Consider the following 18,352-nt stretch of genomic DNA (forward strand, 5'->3'; position numbering starts at 1 on the left):
AATAGATAAAATTCAATCTTTGCCTGGTTGAAAGGTGAAGAGAAACCCTTCTGGCTTCATCCGACTGTACCTGGGCACAAAACCTTTAGGGAACGCATTCCACTCAACAGTGTCTTAGAGACCTAGGCTTTTGCAGGATCTATAACACTGAGAAATTCTCCCATACAAACTGATATAGCAAGGAGTTTTGAAAGTTAAACAATATAAAAAAGAAAGTCAAACAATATCAATAATAAATAATACAGTTCCTGCCATGTGGTAGGCACTATTATCAACATCAAACATAAGCCCTTTGTCCTTAGGTAAAAAATTAAAACAAGAGGACTAAAATAAGCAGGAGTGTGTCTCTTGAATTATATGACAAACTCAAAGTATAAATAATTTAAAAAGCAAAATAAAGAATGGATAATAGACATCAGAGAGATAGATCATTTGCAAATTGGAAAGGGACCTACAGATAGAGGGAGGAAAAGGGAAGGGGAAGTAAAAAGAATTGAGATGTGTTATGTACATGTACCAGCTCCCCACTATGAATGTCATCACTATGCATTTCAAATATCTAATAAAAAGAATATTTACATGCTGAGTATTAAGAGTTTGCCAGTTAAATTTCTATGTACTATATGTAAGTGATATAAAAAGGATGCATATGTGACCCTGTAGAGGAAATTTCAGAAATTCTCCTTGGAGATAAGTGCAGTACATGAATGTGCAGTCAGGATTCTGTCCCTCACACTACCTTTCCATGGAATGTTGTGTAAAGTAGGTGGGAATTTAAGGACCAAGTTCAAGTTCCCTCTATGTGCAGATCTAGCTCTCTTTCATTTCTGTGAGGTTATGAAAGTTTTGGAATCAGAATATTTGAGGGCAAATCCTGACTCTCCCACTTTTTTCCCAAGCAATGCCAGGCAAGTTCCTGAGCCTGTGTTTCTTAGTGGCTTCATCTACAGATCAGAGGGGGTGGTATTATGTACACCATACTTCTGTGGTGAGAACTAAACAGTGTAAAACATTTTTATTGTTGTCATTACAAAACAATAAATGAAGTCCTCCTGGTCTATGAAATGGATGAACCATTGCAAAACTGCCACTTTACCTCAATCTGGTCTCATAAAATGAGGGGCAATAAAGAAAATAACTCAATTATTCCATAGTCGTGAATTCAGCCCATCAGGAAAACTGGCAAGGGACATTGTATACATGTCAGCTGTGGCAAGAATTAGCCAATGTTGTACAGTGCCTGTGCTGTCTGGATCACCAGTTGTCTGGAAAAACAACATAGCTTCCTTTTTTGTTGAATGTGGTCTGCCCGCCAGCTGGCATGAGCGAAGAGGAAAGGAGGTCATGTGAACCGAGTGGTGCTCTCTGCCAAGTGTGCCCCGAGCTTTGTTTCATTTGACCCTCCCAACCTGATGGTGGGGTGGTAGCATTCCCTTGATGTACACGCAGGGACCAAGGCTTAGCAAGGTCACCTGGGCTATAGTATTGACTGCTGTCAACAACACTGCAGATACCCGCATTGACCTGCAGGAGGTAGCAAGAAATATCAGTTTTACATCACGATATTTAAAAATTGCATAATCAACAAATCTTTATTGTAAATGGCTTCTGGCTTTTCCCCACCAATAATTTATCCAAAAGCTTTTTGTGATTCTCATTTCCACTTTTCTTCTATCCCTTTATAATTTTCCATACATCTTCCTTTATTACTATGGTAATGATGGAGAAAAAAATTGGGGAAGGGGAAGATATGTAAAAAACTTAGATGTATGGAAAAAATAGAAGAGTAGAAATATACTAGATTTGTTTCTTGTGTCTGCAAGAATTAAACTCATGGTAAGTGATATATTTCCTATTATTTACATATTTGTAGAATATGCAAGTTTCCATTTGAATATTTTATGGTTGTCTTCAAGCTTTAAAAAATTAGTTTGATAGCACAGTACTGTTTTCTATATAGGTTAATATTGCCATTAAAATGCCACAACATTAGACAGTTCTTTTATTGTCACTACACATCTAATAACATAAAATGAACAGAATTAAAAAGTAGATCAAGGAGTGAAGAAGCTGTATCTTAATTCTAAATTCTTTCATTAAATGGGACTTACAGGTAATGAAAGGCTGAGCCGCTAGTAAGTGCAGAGCTAATATTCTAACTCAAGATGCAAATAATAAAATAGGCAAAGGAATTCATGATAAGGAAAACTTGGCAATAAATTCATCATTCTGTACTTTAAGTCTTTGGATTCATTCAATCAGATCACAAGGCAGATTTGGGCTCTTAATAACTCATGTAAATGGGGTTTTGCACCCAGAAAATGTCTGCAAAAGTACATTGTTGTACAAAGTTGTGAGGATTGCTATGCCAATAAAATCAATTTAAGAGAAACTGTATTCTACCACAGGGAACAATATGATTTCATCAAAAGAGTGCTGTGAAATATCTGAGGCATACATTCATTTATAGAAAGGTAAATAAAAATTTTAAAATGAGAAAATGTACAGAAAAATGCATAAAATTTTATCACTAGGGCCTATTTTTATTAAATAAAGAATAATGAAATAGAATCAATGCTGCAAACAGCCCATAACTGTACTTGATCACATGTTTTAAATGTGTCATTACTTATCAAATGTAACAATGGATCCTAATGGTTTAGCTTCATCATGCAAAGATTAAATGAGGGATGGGGTGGAGTTTAGGAGTAAAACATGTGTGTGGCATGTATGAGGTTCTGGGCTCAACCCTCATTGCCACAAAAAGAAGAAAAGATTACATGAAATAATATGTGTTAAACATAACCTCCATTATAAAATATATGATCCATCCTTATCAACATCACTATTATTAGTAGTATTGGTATATTAATAAATTATTTCACATCATGATGTAACAAGTAAATTTTGTAGAACAGATTTAGGAATTCAGAAGAATAAAATTTAATAGGCGAACATTGATGTAAAACATTAAAGAGACCTAGATTTTACAGGAGAATCAGCTAATGAAGGGACAGCTCTGTACTCAGCACAGGGTCAGTCAGTTATAAATACTTGAATGAATATATCAGACTTCTTCACTGAATTACAAAGTGATGTTCTGAGCTTACAGAATTCAAAACATTCCAGACCTTTCTTCTATTCGACAATGTTGGTAGTTGTTAGTAATAACAAACACACACACACACACACACACACACACACACACACAGAGAGAGGGATACAAGTGCCTATGCATATAGTATTTAGTATTTTTAAAAGTTGTTGAATTCTATATTTAAAGGAGAAGATAGATAAAAGAATTTTAATTCACCTTTCTTAAATAATGGTTAGAATGTGCCCTATATTAATTGCAGAGGCAGAGATACTTTTTTTTAAGTTAGAATATGCAAATACAAATATATGAAAGACGGGGGATTAGAGGTTGGAGAGACACTAGTGGGACCAATGGCCATTAATCCTTTTAATTATCCTGTTGCTTGGCAACGTTTACACAGGGATGTCATTAAGAAGTTGAAATTCATGAGTGGGGATATTAGTTCTACCTGGATTGTGTTATAAGATTTAGGACTACAACTTTAATCTTACAGCATGACAAAAGTACATGGTACTATGAGCAATAGGTTTTCACTTCATTTTGCAAATCAAAATTATTAAACAGTATGTGGACAGAAAAGAAACACTTCCAATTTTCTCAATATTTATCACATATTAATTTTCAACTACAACTGTGATTTTACCCAACCTACATAAAATGTTGTTGTAAATACAAAAATTCTATGGTACACATAAAGTGGAAAGCTAACTTTATAATATGTTTAGAGTTAAGGTTCTTATTTACAACAATCCTTGTAGTTGCTGTTGTCCTGTTTTAAAGATTAGAAAACCAAAGCCAGTGAGATTAAGTGACTTGGTCAACTTCACACAGCTGGAAAGTAGTCCAGCCCCACTCCACTCTGGCTTTTCCCCAACCATAGATGCACTGATCTAGTGATGCATTAAGATAATATATTAGTGTATGACTCTATGTATTTTGGCATTTAAATACAGCGTATGTATTTGGTTCTTGAGGATTTTTCTCTGTCTTTTATACTCTCTCTTCAATACAAGTTTTACTTATCCTATTTCAAGATACAGTTATTTTCCAAGAAGTGCCCACCTTACTCAGGAAAAGGCAGTCAACACACCATGTATGTTAAATTAGTAATTAATAATGATAAATTATGAGTTGGCTTATGTTAATAGAGTTAAAGAAAAGTAGTAAGAACTACTACTGCCAAGTATTTGCAGAGTTATTCTAGGAGTCAGTTTTTTTCCCCAAATAACAAAACTTTTAAGTCAATAGAAAAACTAGAGAAAAGCTTATTTGATTACTAAGATGATGTAAAAATTTATTAGTGACTGTAGTTTTTAAATAAAAATATGATTTTAATCTATTTAGTATTTCATTTATTATGTGGTTGTTAATTAGTGATGTGGCTGGAAGGCAAATAAAACCTTACCTGAGGTCTACTCTGCTTTCCATGAGGGAAAGGGTGTGGAGACTCAGGGTTCCCCTGCTGTCGGGGTTTTTCATTAGCAATGCTTTTTGCTGAGAGACACTATTTGAATATCTTGTCTAGAGCTCCCGCTATAAAATAAGGCCAGCAACACAACCACAAATCACCTACTATGCATCATGAGACTTAAGGAAGTGTTTTTCTGAATTCAAACACTTCCAATTTCCTATTAGAGTAATTAAAACAATCAATTAATTCTCGCTAACGATAATGAGGTTATTCTCAGATATCGAATAGTGGTTATTAACCAGCTTTCATTCTGCCCTGTTTGTGTTGAATAAAGATAATTTGTCAAGATTCTAATATTCTTCTCACTACCATGCCATTGATATCTGAGAAAATTTGATTTTTAGGCTTTTAATTAAAAAGAGCAACAAAGAAACAGATTTGAACAGTTTGTTTTCCAAAATGTTGTTAAATAGTGTTCACTTTTCAGTCATGGGCCCATTTTTAAAGCTATTTATTATTTTGTTTTGGGATGAGATCTCAGATCAAGATTCACAATAGTTTTTTCTTATTTTTTAATTTAATATAATATAAGTAGATATTAATAAAGTATTAAAATCACTCTTCTATAAAAAGTAAAACAAAACTTCATAACAAAATAAGTAGAGAATAGCAATGATTAATATGTGTATAATGTATTTATAAATATAATGTGTATATATAATGTATATATTGAGAGAGAGACAGAGATAGAAAAATAGAAGATAGATAACTAGAAAGTAAGGAGTTCAAATAAATCCCCAAATTATCAATTCTGTTGGCTCAAAACTATTTTAAGATAAATGCTAATCTGTTTCATTTGTACTACTAATTTGCTCATCGAAAAGAAAGCTTTTGTCCTTTTATTGATTTCTTCATTGTAGGACAGAACCTATTTTTGTCTATGACTTGCACTCTGAGTAACATTTTGGCCATTCTTTTAAGGTCATTATACACAGTAATTTTAAGCCAGTTTATAGTTCAACCCTTAGGAAGGCTAAAATATAATTCAACCAATGCAATCTAACTCTATACACCCTGGGAGGCCTGGGATATTAGCTGGATCTGAAACAAAAGGGAAGAATTTTAAGGGCCCCGACCATTATGCATTATGTTTGGAATTTCTAGAAATCAGATTTCTACTGAAACTTTCTCAGATACATGCAAAAATAATCAAATCAGTTAATTTTTATAATAATAATTCAATATCTACATTTTACTATTCAGTTGACAACCTGCAATGAAGTTCGCCTTTGTAAGTCTTCATCTTCATAAGATCTCTTAATCGGTAGAAAGTTTGACAGACTCATTTTTATTCCATTTAACAAATGTTCATTGATTTTTGTTGTGTGACAGGTCCATTTCGGGTACTGAGAGTATATCAGTGGAGTAAACTAATAGAGCAGTTTCCTCAATAGCATTATGTGGTAGGCACAAAAGACATTTAATATGTAACAGTGTATTATATGCATAAATGATGCTTAATAAAATAATGTAAATTATGCCCAAAGTAAGGGACCATAAAGACAGAACTAGCAGAGTACCTAAGAGAAAAAAGAATGAGTGGAGTGAGCAGTGTTTTATGCAGGATGGCGAGGCAGACTTTTTTAAGGTGAATTTTGAGCAAAGACCTAAGAGAGCTGGTGCATGATGAGCCTTCCTGGGATAGGAAACTGCAAAAGTAAAGGTCGAGGTGGAAACTATCTGGAGTCTTTGAGGAATTGCAAGGGCAGCCTTTTGGCTAGAACAGAGTGAGTGGGGACAGAGGAGACCAGATCAAAGATTAGGGCACATAAGTCCTCATGGTGAGACCCAGGGTCATCATTAGAGAAGGCTGCATGGGGCATGGTGATGTTTGGAAGGTAACATTGCCAAAGACACAGGCCTCCCTCCCTCAAGCTTAGTAATTTCATATGCTCCAATATTGCCAAAGAATAATGTTAGTTTTTCAGAGCAGGAGGCTCATACTAAGGAAGTCCAGGCACATGTTATGCAGGATTACACTTAGGAAAGACGAGCACTTGTCTAATCTGTATTCTGTATCCTTTCTCTCCATTTCTCTAGGCTTTCTGGACAGTGAGGCAAATCCCCTCTCCATCCAAATTCAGGGACGTGGAGGCTGACAACTGAAAATTCTGGCATTTGTCAGTTTGTTCTTATGATACAAAATAATCAATTATATACGGACCTTTAAATTTTTAAATTATCTGAAAAACAAGTACAAGAAACCATGACTGCTACATAAATCTTATCCCTATGGACAGAAATCTCAGGGAAGTTTATAATAGTCAGCATTTTAAATATCTTGGACAAATGGCATTTTGAATTCATGTAATTCAAAAATTAAAAATTAATTTTGTCCAGTGAACAATATTTGCATTCAGGGAACTTTTTAGATGGTGGTGCTGTTGCATTGTTAGCTACTGTAAATCCACAGAAAGGAAACAAAGACAATTCTACATCTCGCAAACTATAAACTTGTTTTGTGAAAATTGCTACTTTTTCCCTTTACACAATTTTGCCTTTCCTTTCTGAACTCATTCACAAATGGAAGGTGTTAGCAAGCCTAGCTCTAAAATTTGAAGACCTTTCAAGAAAATTCCAATATTTTATTAATTCATCCCTGGTTTCTTTCCTGTTGCCTGGGAAGCTGAGAAACTCCCTAGCTCTGTGGCTGTGTCAGCAATCTCCTTTATCTTCTGCACTCCTGGCTCCTGAGTACTGTCACTTGGAGCAGTGTTTTCAGGGCTGACTTCACAATATAGGACATGGATACCCAACCATCCTTGTCATTAGTTCAGAACCCAACAGGCAGCATTTCCAAGAGAAGACAAAAAACTTAGTAAGTTTAAAGTTCTGAAATTGTCCAAAGAACATGGACTTTATAGGACTTGTAAGCTTTCCCTGGTCCTAGCTGTCTGTTAACTTTGTTTTGTTCTTCTCGACCTAGTGCCATGGGGCCAGGGTACTGTGTGTGGCCTCCAGTCAGACCCACCCATACCTCCTGAAGACTGCAGCCAATACTCAGTGCAGAGCTTTCTGCTTTGAAGAACAGTTTCCTTTGCACTATTTTACTTAATAGTTAAGTGACCCCATGAACTGGTCAGTGTGCAGTGAGCATCCAGTGTGGTTAGACATTACGTGTGTGTAGGAGAAGGTGAGACTCTCAGCAAGATGGCAAACTCAAAGCTCTAGACTGTTAATCCAAGATTTCTTTCCTAAACCACATAAAACCAAGGTGTGAAGTGTTTTAGCTGAACAGAAGTGGGTTAGACAGGGAAAAGGTGGGAGTGAGCACAATCAAATGCAGCCCCAGCATGTCCAGGCTGCACTTCATAGAGAATTTTGCAGTCTGTCCACAAAGAAGCTCAGACTCCCCTGGTGTTTGAACACTGGTTAGACAAGCAGAGCAGTGGGAAGTTTTTCATTCCCTTAACCTTGTTTTTCCCAGTTTGCTTCTGGATGTGATACATCAACCCTATATAAGATCAAATCCTCAATGGACTTTATCATTTTAATTGATGGAGTTTGGGCTATTGTGGCTATTTGGACTGCTGTGAACATTTCTGTACAGCCTGCATAATTTGCTCCACGTATGTTTAACTTTTTGGGAGCTCTTTTCCAAATTATCCATCATATTTTAAATTTCCTCTAGCACGTGAAAGAGTTCCTGTTGTTTCACAACCTTCCCACCACTTGTTATTGTCAGTCTTTTCTTTTCTTTGTTATTTTAGCTATTTTAGCAGGTGCATAGTGCTATTTCACTACGGTTTTAATTTGCATTTCTCTGATGATGAATAATGTTGAGTATCTATTTATGGGCTTTTGGGCCATTCACATACCTTGTTTCATCATGTGTTTAAATATTTGCTCATTTACTTAAAGGACATGTTATCTTCATCTTTTTGTATTTTAAGAGTAGCTTATATACAATGGGTAGATATATTGTCGTGAAAATGCATGTACTGTGACTATTTGCCCCCAGTCTGGAGTTTCCTTTTTTTAGTTTCTAAAACTAAATATTTAATTTTAGTGAATTCTAGTTTATCAATGTATGTATGTGTTTAATGAGACGAAAAGTTTCTGAAAAGAAGCTATGGGTATTATTTACTAGGAAACGTATGTGTATAGAATGATCTCATTGTGGCAAAGCATATCTTTATGTATAGATACATAGAGAGAAAGAACAAACATTGAGAATATTTCAATTTTTTTAGTTTGTTTCCACTTAGCTTTTACAATACACATTACACTTTTATAATAAAAATGTTATGGAAATTATTTAAAATAAGAAGTGAAAAAACTTCACTAGTACTTCCAAACTTTTGGTAATAAACTCTTTTTTTCTGTTTTTTTATTAGTACCTATTTTCAGTATATAATGATCACATTTTAGCATATATTTCTATTACTATTTCTAAGTATGCATGTACATATTCACAAAAACATAATTATACTATTTTTGAAAACTTTTTACTTTTACTTAATATATCATACACATCTCATGGATGTAGATATGTCAGAATGTATTTATGATTTTTCCTTCGATAGATTCACAGGTTGCCCCATCTTTGTTGTTACTATCCTAAGCAATGGCTCAATGAAAGTCCTGGAATATATGCCTTACAAAAACCAATATTTGGCATGTACTTGTTGATCATTTGTGCCTGGCTGTGTCCTAGATGTTGAGGACACAGAGGTTAACAAAGCAGAGTCTCTGCTCTTGAGAAACTTATGAATATGAAATAATGAGCCAAACCATTAATAAGAACAAGCTTCCTTGAGGTTTCTAGACTGTGAGGTAAGTAGAATAAAGATGCTGTCATAAATATTTATTTTTAAATTACAAACTGCAATAAAAATTATCATGCATACAAAAGAGTATCTACACTGCAGGAAATGAGAGTCACAGGATGACAGCGTCCAAATTGGCTACTCTCTGAAAATATAGGGATGCATCATGCATGCACCATTTCTTACTGACAGCTTATTTAACAGTAAGAAAATAGGGGTTATTAATTTATATTTATATATATTAATATATATATTATATATATATATATATATTCTGCCGAAAAATGTACACACACTGCAGCATTTTGCCATACTAATAAATGTCTGGAAGCTAATGGCCACCACTTAGAGCATGTCTTTTAGTTGTAGAGGCCAAAGGTAACTTGTGTTAATCACATGATGTCTCCATAAATTTAGTATTAAAGTATTTATACAAGGTATTCTTTTCCTGACACATACAGTTTTTGGCAGATATATATTGAGTTTTCCAAAATCCATTGACTCTAACTCATAATGCTTTAATATCCTATTCAGAAATGATCTTTGCAATTTTGGTGGCATTTATATTTCTGCCACCTGGTGGTTGGAAAATTCTAGGTGACATTTTTTCTTGGAGGAAAAGACACCTGGGTCTCTACTCTCTTATCCTAGCAGAAGCAAAAACAAGAACATGGATTTCTTTTGACCAATGCAGTATTCTCTCTGTGTTTCAAGATACACAAGAATCAGGAGAAGTGGCTGGAAGATCCCCAGTACATTAGGGGTTGCAGAAGAGGCAGGGAATGCAAATTGGTGATTACTTCTGGAAGCTGGCTTTTTATTTTTATTTAATTTTATTTTTCTGGCCCTGTGAAGCTCTAAAGCCTAGCCTACATCCTCCTGGGGGAAAACCCAGTAAACATCCTTGGCTAAAGACTAGCCTATATCCTCATCTCTATTCTGAGTCTCTAACAATTTCTAATAATTCTCCTTTTGCTTAAGGCACTCACTTTTTTTTTCCTTTTGCATGTAATTAAGAACTTTAAGTGGAATAAACTTTCCCTTTCAGCTTCCTCGCCACCACATAATATGTTTTTCCTTATCATAAGAGCTGTGAGAAAGTGTAGAATAAATGGAACAGATGCTGTCTTTTTTCAATCATTTGTCGATTCATGTAACTTGCAAGGAATATTTATTGATACCCATTGTACTTGAAGTGTTCATCTGACTAAGCTTTGGGGCACAAGGGAGGCACATAGTATTGACATTTATGGAACCAAAGCAAGTAAAGAAGCAGAGCCCTTCAGTGGGTCCTCAGAGGACTCACTGGCATCTGGTGGCCAATGCAGGGGAATGGGATTTTGCCTGACCTGCATTCTTTCTCCACTCTTCTAAGCCATTTTGTCACACTTGCTCCTGTTTTCTATCATTCTGCTTAGGAATCTCTCACTTTTTCAATCACAGAATACCAGTAAGTGATGTCCAGTGGACATATAATGTATTTGCTCCTTTCCCCTTTTGCAGGAGTAGCATTTGCCTGAAAATAAATAAATACATCATGCAACTAAGCTGCATTTATTCACAGTGTGTTCAACAAAATAAAACAGGGATTCATGTACACATTAAAACAAAGCAACATCTTACATGCTGCAGCTCCATAAATTGGCTTTTCATCTATGGACAGAACAATTCCAAGAAGCAGTGTCCTGGAAGAGAAGAAACAAACCAGGCTGAGAGGAAAATGAAAGGGCAAGGAAGGCCTTCCAGGTAGAAAGAAGGCTATGCCCCAAGCAGAAGTGGTACAGGCCCTGGGGGATTTGGGAGGGCCTGCAGGATTTCATTGTACCTGGAGAGAGGAAGGGAATGAATATGGGGAAAGTGAAAGTAGAAAATACCAGTCCAGAGAGGCGTGCCGACACAGACACTGAAGGAGCCTTCACACCAAGCTAAGCAGTATGGCACTTGGGGAGCAAAGTGTCTGAGCCTCAAGTCCATATAAGCAATCCCTCCAATCCATAAAATCATATCTTCCTGCTGTTACATGCTTTTTATCTTTTTGTTTTAACATGCTTTTTATCTTAGGCAAAGCTCTTTCCCTCTTTCAGTGCTGCAAGCCTTTGATAGCCACTAAAACATGACATAACTTGCTACTCTGGGGAAGAAGTGAGAGGTGCAGGTCTGAAATCTTTCTCAAATACACATAAAAATATATACATGTGCACACGTATGCATATGCATGCATGTATGCACACACCTGCACACGAGGGTACACACGTGTACACACAAATATACATACAAACATATGCACATGCACACACAATTACACAAGCACACACACTTGTGAGTTGTGTTTGGGCTTTCTATCCTTCATCAGAACATCTTGATCATCTTGCACTACAAAATCAGCTCCTCAGCCACAAGCTACTCAGGAATTAGACCTTCCTTTGGACATCTTTTACAAGTAATTTTATAAACTTTTAACATCTGAAACTTAGTGATTTACTTCAATAATATTCACATAAAGAGCAAAAATAGAAGGTGGTGAAAGGGTAATTCTAGCAGATAAAAATTAAGTCAATGATGAGTGCCAACATATTTTAGTGATAAGCTTTAGTTATTTAAGTTCACACTGAAGTTTGATGACAGCTGCTGAAATATTCTTTCATACGAATGAGCAACATGGATTTTTCCTGTGAGATTTAGGACTGAGGCTAACAGATAGGCATGGGTGGCACGTGAAGTTTCAGGGCCATTACCTCTGCCATCTATTTAGGTATGTGGACTATTTTTATTCTCAGGTTCTTCCAGTTTTCTGTACTCTAGTGTTTCAATTTGCAATTTCTTCTAGGGACCTTAGCCTACTAATGAAGCAGTTTTGCATTAGGCAGGAAGGGAGAGAAGCAGAGCACAACCTTTCCTTTTGAACTCCCCTTGTCCTCTTATAATCTTCCATGTAGTCTTGTTCTCCACCACAAAAGTGGCAAACCCAAGTGTTTGGAGCTTACAATTTTATGAAAAATCATACATTTTCCCCTGGCTGGAGGATATCATTTTCGCTGATAGGAGCAGGGCAAAGCTTTCTGATAAAATCATGCCCTTGGCAGCCTTTAATATTTAATACTGGTATCATAGAAGTATTGACCTGAGAGGGAACGATAAATTATAAAAAACACCCAGAAGCTCATGTCAAATGAATCAGAACAATTGATTTTCTTTTTAAACATGAGCTTGCCATAGGAAGTGTTCTAATGTGGCAGAAACAGGGCCAAGAAGCTTAGATTTAGAATGAACAAGGCATGGAAGATGAATTACAGGGCAAAGCACTATTTATGGAGATTATAGAGAGGTGGGAGAAGTAGGGTGACTTGTTGAAATATGATGCCCCTCTAGGGCACATTGATCTGTACGCCAGTAAAAGCACAGAAGATACCAAGAAAGAACTGTGATTTACAGAGATAGTCTCTCCAAAGACCAAATATTAAGTACACATCATATTTTTGTGACATTTCTTCATTATGGTGTACTGTTAAGTCCGTCAGCCCCCTTAGCAAGGGATTTCACTTCAGCAAATTACTGCAGGATCCATCCCGGTGGAAGCAACAGCCTCATAGTGTGGAAAGACTGGAGACTTTACTGCATGTATCTATGAAGCCAAGCCTGGCTTACCATAGATGGCTTTGTGCTGAGTGACACAAATTACTACAGAAAAGTAGGCATTAAAAATACTCAAGTTTCTTTCACTTGGAACCATAAGAGACCTAGAATAGCTAAAGCAATTCTAAGCAACAGAGACATGGCTGGAGGTATCACAATCCCCAAGTTGAAACTATACTGCAAAGCTACTGTGATAAAATCAGCATGGTACTGGCAAAGGAACAGACCTGAGGATCACTGGAATAGATTAGAAGATGCAGAAACAACTCCAGACATGCTCAACCACCTCATATTTGACAAAGGAGCCAACTACCATCATTGGAGGAAAGATAGCCTATTTATTAAATGGTGTGTTGGAAAAACTGGATTTCAACCTGCCAAAGATTAAAACTAGACCCATACCTATCATCATGCACTAAACTAAGATCTAAGTGGATTAAAGATATAAATATTAAGACAGAAATACTAAACTTGCTGGAAGATAAGTTAGGTAGAACTCTTCAAGACATTGGCATAGGAAAAGACTTCATGAACAAAACCTCAGCAGCATGGGAACTAGCAGAAAGAATCAACAACTGGGATCTCATCTTATTAAAAAGCTTCTGCACTGCAAAAGAAACCACCAACAGAGATAACAGACAACCTACAATATGGGAAAAAAAAATTTTAGCAGCTACACCTCAGCAAAGGACTACTATCCAGAATATATAAAGAATTGAAAAAAATTAGACCCCCCAAATTCAAAGACCCAATTCAAAAATGGGCATCTGAAATGAACAGACATTTCTCAGACAAAGAAGTAAAAGCAGCAAATAAATATATGAAAAAAATGTTCAACATCATTGGTCATTTGAGAGATGCAGATGAAAACAACACTGAGATTCCACCTCACCCAAGAAAGAATGGCTGCTATCAAGAAATCAACCAATAACAAATGCTGGCAGGGTTGTGGGGAGAAAGGAACCCTTCTCCATTGTTGGTGGGAGTGCAGACTGGTGCAACCACTGTGGAAGTCAGTATGGAGATACCTCAAAGAACTAGGGCTAGAGGTCCCATTTGACCCAGCTATTCCCCTGCTGGGGATCTTCCCAAAAGAATTAAAAGAATCATACCACAGTAATATATGTGCACCCATGTTCATAGTGGCACAGTTTGTAATAGCTAAAGCTTGGAAGCAGCCCAAGTGCTCATCAACTGGAAAGTGAATAAAGAAAATGTGGTTTTTTAATAAAATGGAGTACTACTCAGCCATAAAGAACAAAAAACTAGAGTCATTTATAGCCAAATGGATGCATATCGAGGCCATACTCTTAAGTGAAATAAATAGGACACGTGTAAATACCGAATAGTTTCTCTAGTGTGAGAAACTGATAGTGTAAACAAGAGTTAAAATGATTAAAATGAATAATTGATAATTTGAAATAGGAAAAAAGGTCCAAAGACGAAGGAGTGAAGGGAGGAGAAGGGGAAAGGAAAAGAGGGAAAGGAAAAACTATGAGAAAAGAAAAAAAATGGATATGAAATCTATGTAAATAGGGAAGGGTAGAGGGTGTGAAGGACGCACAGGTAATGGGGAAAAAAATAAGAACCAAGATACATCATAAACAGGTACAAATACCCAATGATAAATGTAAACGAATTGTATACCTAAAAATGTACCAATAAAAGCACTAAAAAAACCAAAATACTGAAGTTTCTGTGAACAGGACTATACATAAAGAGATGAATGTATAGGAGGGGATTTAATATTGTACCCTAGGTGCAGTGCAGAATCATTTGTCAGGCACTGGTAGGATGAAGGTGGGCATTATGGAAAGCAATTTCTGGCATCCATCTTACCCTTTCATTAGTTATGAAAATGAATAATGACTGTTACTCTTCCTAGTCATCATTACTTTGTGAACAGATTGTTTATTAATATTGTTAAATCTATTCTTACTGATATTTTGAGTAGAAGTGTTTTGGGAGGGATGCCTTTTTTTTACCTTATGCTTAATACTGGTTTTCTCAGATTCATTTTATCAGTATTTAATATCTATGGTCCTTCTATATCTTCTTAGTCCCTTTCAGGCATGTATTATTACTGTGTCCACCACACATATACGTGCACGTGTACGTGTGCACACACACACACACACACACACAGACATATCACTCTCCTACTTCACTAGGTAGCTGATTTTCTTTCATAGACAGCAAACCCAGAACACCAAAAGGAAATGAATTGCTAAAGTCCACATATGATTTTAACAACATAAACAAGAACATAGATGCCAAAATTAAATACAAAGCGTCTGTTGATTTGCCTTGTTGTTCAGCTAGCCCTTGCTAGTCATTATGTTTTTCCTTTTCTGTTTCATAAAGTTTAGACATTAGAGAACATCCTCTTTGAAAAGGAAGGCCTAACCTGAGGTAGAACCACAAATGGTCATATGCTATGCCGTGGGGCTGTGGAGCATGTTGTGTGGTACATGTTTTTGGGTCAAAGCATGGACCTTAAAGATGTTAATCTTCTCCTCCAACATTCCTCATTTCCATGCCAGAACTTCCTTGGCCTGAGCTCGTGTCAACCATTATTGCCGTGTACACTGTCGCCTACCATTCCAGAGGAAGCAAGCATGAAGCGAGGTGTACATGGCGTACCTGCTTGGGCACAGTGCCAGTGTATAATTGTAGTTAAGAAGAAGAGGCATTGATAGCATTTAGCAAATTATTTCCTTTCATTTCCCCTTTGTTGCCATCTCAGCACCAAATATTTTCCATGTTTTTTCTTTATAACATTACTTTATTCTTCATTGCTTTTTCATTTCTGTGACTATCTTTGCCCAGACTTTGTCCATCCACACCACCTCTGCTGAAACAATGTCCTGAAAGATTTTCACATCAGCCTAAGGTCTTCCTTATCTGAAAGCACTGGACATGGACCATCTTAGCTGTTAACAATACACTCCTTTAACACAGCACCCCTCATGCCATGTCTCTGCTCAGTTACCCTTGATAGCTCACTATCTGTGAACACCTTGAATCATAAGCTTCAATTTAAAAGTTCTCTCAGTCTGGTCCTTACCTAATTCTCCAAGATGTTTTCTCTCAGTCCCTCCCTAGGGGAACTCTCTAGTACAGCTAAGTGTGTCCTTTATTGTTCCATGGTGAGGCTAGCCTTTTGTGCTGAGTGCCTTAGGTGACATCCCTTCTCTTCTCTAATTCTCTCCATCCTGCTATTTCTTAAACAGCCAGTTCCAGTTGATGCTTTTCTGTCAGGGTTCAGCACCTGTCCTGAATCCTGGCCCCACTTCTCCCTTGATATCCAGACTCAGCTCACATGTACCTCAGCCTTTACCATCTAAAATGCAGCTCTGTGATGCCCTTACTGCCATCAGTGCGACTTGCTGCCTTTCCTGACTCAGTAAGTCGCAACACCATCTAACATTTGATGGGATCCCATATTTTCCTCATTCAGTTCATTCATGGGCCCTATCAATTTTACTTCAAAAATATGTCTCATGCCTTTCAGTTTTCCCTAGTGTTTATCAATATCACTATGGTACAAGCCACCATCATGTGGATGGAGTATTGCAATAGTTTCCTAAAATTACGCACCCCCCCCCCCATTCTCCACTCAGGAAGCAAGCCAGCATCCATTGGGTCTGCCCATCCTCTGCTTGGAACTGTCCACATTCACCATGACGTGCAGACATAGAATGACAAATCTGACACTGACCTAGTCTTGAGCCACTCCACATAACAAGCCACATTCTGCCCACACTGGTGACTCCCAGCCTACATGTTACCCCCTGGGATTTGGAAGCTCAGGTGTTTGATTTTATGGTGCTTCACTCCCCTATTTTCTTGGCTGGCTGACGCCTTCCTTTTCAGGTCTCAGCTTAGGCCTCAGAGAGGCCTTTATCAGCCACACTAAATAATTATTTTCGGTCACAGAACCCTATTAATTTTCCTCTTAGCACTCACTAAACTCTGTCATTATTTGGTCATTTATTTATTTGTATCAATGTTATAGCCTTTAAAAAACATCATCAGTTACCAACACTGGAATGGAAGCCCAATGAAGTCACAGATGAGGTCTGCTTGTTTGTCTTTCCAGCGGCCACTTAGCATCATGCCTGGCACTAATAGCTGCTCAGTGAGTGTTAACTAAATGAACAAAGACTAATTGGGGCCACTGATTATCTACTCTCTAGGACTATGGATTGTTGTTGTTGAGAGCTTACTCTGTAATATTTTTCTTTCCCAGTGCTTAGGAAAGTACCCTACATCTACTTGAACCTCAAGATTCTTTTTAATTGCAGTGGTAATGAAAAAGAACACTGTATTGTCAGGTTGGATGTATGAGGTGCAGTGAGGGAAATGGAATACAGTTCTTAGGAAATAGCTTACTACTCCTTAAATAAAAATCTGAATAGTGATCGGCAACTTTAAATGAGACTTTCATAAATCCTTGCCGAAGAAAACAATATAGTCATGTAAAAGGATTGAATTCACCATGTAAAATTTGTAACAGAGTTGTTTTGTATTCAGGGTAGCCTAAGAAGATCAGAATTACTCTCCTCTGATTGGGCATGGACATCTGTACACAGACCTTGAGGGAAGATGCATGACCGACAGGGAGTTATCTGACACTGAAGAAAATGAGGCCTTTTATTCTGATGGATACAGAATGTGTCCTTGGGGAGGGAGTGGGGTGGGGAATGTGGTGAGGGGTAAATGACAGGATGAGTGGAGAGGAGGAGCCCTTCAGAGGTGTGTCCATGGGCCAGGTTCTCCTGCCATGAAAAAGAGCAGCAAGAAGCATCCAGAAAGGTAGATCAGTTTCCTCATTTTCTTCTTTGTTTGATTTTTCTTCGTATGTGTTAGAGGAATAGAGGCATTCTGCCTGGGGGATTCCAATGTAATGTCTTATAAATAAATGATTTGTAGTAACATCTTGAGAATGTGAGTACATTTTAAATGAGAAAACTCTGTCACTCTGAGACAATGAATTCCACATGCAGCATCCATCTCCCTCCTTCATTCCATGGGTGACCGAGTTAAGCGTGGCCCTAATTCCCACCCAGCTCTCTCCAGGAGAGCCTCCTGGAGGTTGTGTGGCCTTTGATGGAGAGGTTGTTCAATGGGGTTCCCGGCTCCTCCAGTCTTCTCTTGTTGGCTTTCTTACTGGGCCGTGTTGCAGAAGGATACTTTTTCATTTTATCAATCTGCAATAATATTCAACTTTACTTTATGAATGCAAGGTTTTTTTCAGCTAATCCTTCATTTTCTAGTTTAATCATTATCATGACCAAATTAAATCCCAAGATTTCATGAATTGGTAAATGAGGTAAAATCAACTCTTCACTCTTAAATCACAAATTTTATGATTAAGAA

At 37.0% G+C, this 18,352-nt stretch overlaps 1 protein-coding gene across 5 annotated transcripts in view; it reads left to right on the top strand.

Moving 5' to 3' along the window:
- Window positions 1–18,352, top strand: part of Arhgap24 (Rho GTPase activating protein 24) — a 400,876-nt gene that overhangs the window by 254,308 nt on the left and 128,216 nt on the right. The gene's annotated exons all lie outside the window — the stretch shown is intronic.

The sequence above is a fragment of the Heterocephalus glaber genome, unplaced genomic scaffold, assembly GCF_053883595.1.
Source record: "Heterocephalus glaber isolate CG9 unplaced genomic scaffold, H.glaber_assembly_v1.0 deba00001503, whole genome shotgun sequence".
Taxonomy (NCBI): Eukaryota; Metazoa; Chordata; class Mammalia; order Rodentia; family Bathyergidae; genus Heterocephalus; species Heterocephalus glaber.